The following is a 5,480-nucleotide window of genomic DNA, read 5'->3' as shown; positions in this document are numbered from 1 at the left end:
CAAACAATGGCATCAGCTTACAAGACATCCCCGATGTTGAGATTCACCTACAGGCAAAGTTGGTGAATGTCCTTTTCTCCAGCCAATACTACAATTCCCTTATGCACCAGATCAGTGTACCTATTCTGGAGAATGTGGCAGCCCGCACCCTGAATGAGGTGGATTGGAATGGCTATGTGCACAAAACAATAGACCAAACGGCCAAAGCACTAGCCTTGGGCAACAAACAAGCAGGTGGAGAATCCCCCTCATCTAAGAATACGGAGAGGAAGAAACCCTCCTCGAAAGCCTCCTTCATTGGGTATGGAAGCATTCTAACGGCCATCATCTAGGAGGCTGTGAAAGAGGCCCAATAGGGAAGCAAAGGAGCAGATGAGACCCCAAACAGGTCGCTGACCCATAAAAAAAAGGAGCAATTGAGTGATCGAACAGAAACCGAGATAGAGAAGGAGGAGTAGGAGGCTCAATTCGAACGAAGAAAAATAAAGGAGTTCACTGGGAAGGCAACTCAGAAGAAGAAACAGAAGGCGGGTAGGAAAAAGGAAGAAGATCTGGAAAGAGCAAAAAAGGAATCCCTGAGAGAGGCGGCAGAGTGGAAAGAGAAGGTGAAGGAAGAAGCTGAAAGGTTGGCCGACCTAAACCCCCAGGAAATTGATGCCTTAGGGTTTGTAGAAGGGATGCAACAGCAAGAGCGCCCAGGGAGTGAGACAGAACTACACGTTGACCTAGGTGGATTCGAAGAAGAAGTGGTTCCACAACCCCTTTACCTCATCCTGAAGGGCAAGGGCAGTCAATAGATGCATCTGCAGACAGGAAAACCACCCTGAGGGAGAAGAGGAGGAAACTAGTGGAAGAAGCCAGATAAAGATTAAGAGCTAACCCTATGGCCCAGCCCTCTGTACCCCTCTTGCCATGCCCAAATGACATGCCCCCTAGTTTTCATGCGGAGCTCATACTTTGGGAGAGATAGGAATAGGCGAAGCAACCCTTCACCTTCAGCTTCCTCACCCCCAATGCCTTGCATAGAGTTCTTCCCACCAAAATAGTGGATGAGGTGATCAACATTGGAAGCCACCTGAGCCATTAGTGGTTGCAGGAAAGAGAGAAGAATCCCACCCTCTAGGACATCGAGGATGCGGAATACTGGTAGAATAAAGTTTTTGAAGTGCCTCAGTATGTGCTCGGATGCGAGTGCTAACCATTGTGGCAAAGGCGCATCTGCGACGACAACGTCTTCGCATGGATGGCCTTCTGTAACACTCTCCCTTCAGAGAGGAACGACCCTGCCTACATGGCATACCCTTGACGAATAGGAGTAGACTTTGATACAAATGCCCACGGCCATTACAACTTTCCTGTAATATACAACCCATGTACCACCACTTTAGCCTAGACCCTCACCTTCACCTTCGACAGCTGAGATGCCGCCATGACACGCTTTATCGCCGATTTCTCCTCCTGCCCGGATCCTGCCTTCATCACCACTTGTAACTATCTTAGGCTCCTAAAAATCCTACTTAGGCAACGCGGCCTTCCCTTGCTCTTTTTTTAATCCTAACGCAATCGACAGCTGCGTGTTGACCCACCTCATGATGTGGGCCAGCCTTCTCCCTTCTTTCTGCATTGCTGTTCTTGAAGACATGAGTGACAGTCGGTTCACTCGCTGCAGCCATCCTTTCCTCTCCACCACTCCCCTCCAGGTTCGTTTGAATCTTAAGAATTTCCTATAAAGTCGAAAATTTTTTATCCACTCCCTTAAATCTCCTTCATCACCCCCCCTGAGGACGAGGACTAACAAGTCCCTACTACTAAACCCAGTCCAAAAAAAAAAAAGCATCCACACACCGGTCCCGGCACATTGCTCACAATCCCTCCACGTAGGGGTCCTTAAGTTAGGCATGTCAGGTGACCGCGGTCGGCCCTAACCCCCTAGCCCTTTTTTGCCCCCACTTCACACCTAGGGCACACCAAGGGCATGACACACCTAGGGAGGTAACACTCGCCTATGGTTAGACTTGTCACCCTACACTACACTCACCGCACCTCCCTACTGCACGAACGGGGTCCTCAAGTGTGGGACATCACCCAGGCCTACCTGTGGTTAGACTTAGCTCCCCGTTCCACTAGCACGCGCACAAGGCACCCCACAAAAAAGAAGACACTCTCCTTAGGTAAGAGCACCGCACTTTCTCCTCGCAGACACTGCAAGATGTGCCAAACCATAAAATTCGAAGGCCCCATCACCCACTTGACAGTATTGCCCACGCTCCCACGGCGGCCCAACCCACCTATGGCCCTACCATCACCTGACCAACAACTTGCCAACCGCCTGCCCTTTCCCAACAAACAGCTCGACGTGCCATGGGACTAGCACTCGCTGTCTCGGACGGAGGTAATGTTAACCTCAAATCGGAATGGCGAAAAAATAAAGGAAAAAGCGCAAAAAGAACAGAAAGAGAGCAAAGGCATAGAGGCAGCCTCGAAAACTAAACTGAGGCCAAAAGAGCAATTTTAAAAGAAAGGCGCCTCGAAAACTCTAAAAACTCTTGTAAAAGAGCGCCAAGCTCCCTCCTGTGCCACTTGTAAAGAAATAGACGGGTATAGGCTTAGGGTATGAAGCAAGAAGAGGGAATTAGGAAAAGGGACCTTGCCACAATGACCGGTCATGTAACAAGGGATGGGCGCCCATAGGGGTTTTAGGGTTTGTATATATAAAGTTCAAAAAGTGAATGAAAGCTCATTCTTTGGTGTGTGGCTAACAAGAGTCCTCTCTTCTTCTCTTCTCCCACCCCTTTAGGCCCCCTTCCCGCCCCTTTTCCCCTTCCTCCTTCTCACAACACCCCTCCTATGAAGCCCCCATTTCCCCTACCCTGCAGGATAGTCCTTCCCTACAAGCTCTTGTTCCCCCTTGTAAACCCCCATTCACATGTAGACAAAGTACCTACACGTGACCCCGCCCCCTCCCTTTTAGTACCTACTATTCATAAGCAGCACCCTATGTGTTTCCAACCCTACCATGCCTTCATAGTTGTTGTTCACGTGTGGATTGTTCGTGGTTCGTGTGTGTATCGATTTAGCTCCTGTTCATGCACAAGGATGCGCATGGAGTCTTGATAATCTTGTGCAGCCAGGTATCCACCTTTTTTCATATATTTTCATAATTTAAAACAAAAAACATGCACACACACACAACCTAAAGAAAAAGAAAACAAAATAATAAAACCCCATTAAAAAATTCAAATAAATGGAAAACATTATTAAAAAATATTGAGAAAAATCAAAAAGCTATTAGAAATTTTGAGATCATAAATCCAAAGTGAAAATTCACATAGAAAAGTAGAAACAAGTTAAAAAAGCTCATAAATTTTGAAAATTTCAAGAAAAATACTTAAAAATTCAAAAAACAACAAAAAAAACTCTTCGAATTTTTAAAAATTCCACAAATTCTCATTTACAAATTTTAACCATTTTTCTTGCTATTTGGTCACTCCAAACTACACATTGATTTATTTATTTAAAAAATCAAAGCAAGAGACAAAAAATACTAAAAATAAAGCAACACCAAAATAAAAACTTAACAAAACACAACCACATTCATATAAAAATCATATTAAAAATTTCTAAATAGTCACAATCAAAATAAGAACTATGGTTTTAGGGTAAGTTGTAACCCACGAATGTGGCTTATGAATATGGTTTAAGATGTGCAGATTTGAGAATTATGGTCTTTTGGCCAAAAGACGGGCAGGGTGCATAAGGGAAAAGGGTAAAACCTAACCCTAAAAATTTGTATAAAAGGGATGAAGATGAATAGAAGAGGCTATTCTTGTGTGTGCAAACTTCTTGTTTTACCTTCTTGCCTTTTGTGAGCTGAGAGAGAGAGAGAGAGAGAGAGAGAGAGAGAGAGAGAGAGAGAGAGAGAGAGAGAGAGAGAGAGAGAGAGAGAGAGAGAGTGTGTGTGTGTGTGTGTGTGTGTGTGTGTGTGTGTGTGTGTGTGTTTGTGGATAGGGAGTGAGGGAGAGTGATGAACTAAGGGTGAAGCCTCCTTTCCATCCCATGGATGCTCTCTCATCATGCTCTCATCTTGCATGTGAAGGGCCGTAGAGGGTGAGGAAGGAAATGGGGGCTTGCGTGAATCGTGGAGTCAACTAGTGCTGCCTTCATGCTTGAGGGAAGGCATAGGGGGGCTCACTACAAGGGAATTATTTCTTGCCACATGCGGGAGGCTAGGTGAGAGCTAGCCTAATGCATCACATACTCAAGCACTTGAAATAATAAGGGGGGACCCAAGGTTCCCATTGTTGGGTGTGGAGGCCCAACATTTGGTTCCATTGCCAAGACCAAGGGTACATTGAGCTCATGGACACTTGCATATTCCACAATGCGGAATAGGAGGGCCACATTTTGCCAACTTTGAAACAATTTGTTGGTTAAGGTGAGCTCCACACTTGAGTGCAAATAGGATTTATTCATTTGGTAATGCCTCTACCATGGTTTTAGCTTGAAATAAGAGAAATGTGATTCTTGGTGGGGGTTCGTTGAGAATGTCATTTGTAAGGTATGCATATTAGTTTTGGTAAGTTAATGGTTTTCTTCCTCTCTTTTTTCCTTTAAATTTATTGAGGTGTGAATTGGTAGATTAATTAATATATTTGATTTAGTGTTTTAAATTAATACTTTTGGTTTTAGTTTGTAGATAGATCGAATTGTTATTGGAGTGCTTAGTTTACACTTTGAAAGATCGGAGTGTGTTTTCTTAAGAGTTAGTTTTTATGGTTAGACGTTTGTTAGTTTTTAAGAGTTAATTGTTTGTTATTTAAAAAAAGCATAAGCTTTCTGATACTATTTTGGAAGCTCATGCTTCCAGACTCATAATTATCACCTACTTCTCTATCGCCCTCGTCATCTTCATCTCCCTCTCCATTGACCTCCGTCTCCTTCTCCTGCGGCATGTTGCCATCGTCACCATCTTCACCCATGTTGCCTCCATCATCATCATCACCATCGTCACCTTGGTGGCCATCTCCACCTTCATTGCAGTCATAAGCTGACGACAACCCTGCTTGCGCTGAGCAGTAGTCCTGCCTACTGTCATCTCGCCATCGTCTCACCATCATGGCCTGCGATGGCTTACACTGCCATCATCTGGCCATCATGGTCTCTGCCAACTCCAGTGCGCCATTGTCATGAGCCTGCTATAGCGCCACCTGTGGTGGGCAACAACCTTGCCTATTTTTGTCTTTGCCAACTCCAACACGCCCTCGTCGTTGCCTCCATACCTGTCACCATAAGTGAATCGGCATCCACCGTCATGGCCATCTCCACCTCTGGCAATACCACCATCATGGCCACACCTACCACACATCGAGCAACACTGCCATCATCTTCTCCACCAACTCCATCATCACCACCTTCCTTCTAAGCCAAGGCCAATGATCATGGCCAAATCACGACCAAAGACCAATGCAAGACGATGATAA

The sequence above is a fragment of the Lygodium microphyllum genome, chromosome 3, assembly GCF_053477565.2.
Source record: "Lygodium microphyllum isolate KBCC chromosome 3, Lygodium_microphyllum_v1.1.10, whole genome shotgun sequence".
NCBI classification, from domain to species: domain Eukaryota; kingdom Viridiplantae; phylum Streptophyta; class Polypodiopsida; order Schizaeales; family Lygodiaceae; genus Lygodium; species Lygodium microphyllum.
Note: the sequence above shows the minus strand (reverse complement) of the source record.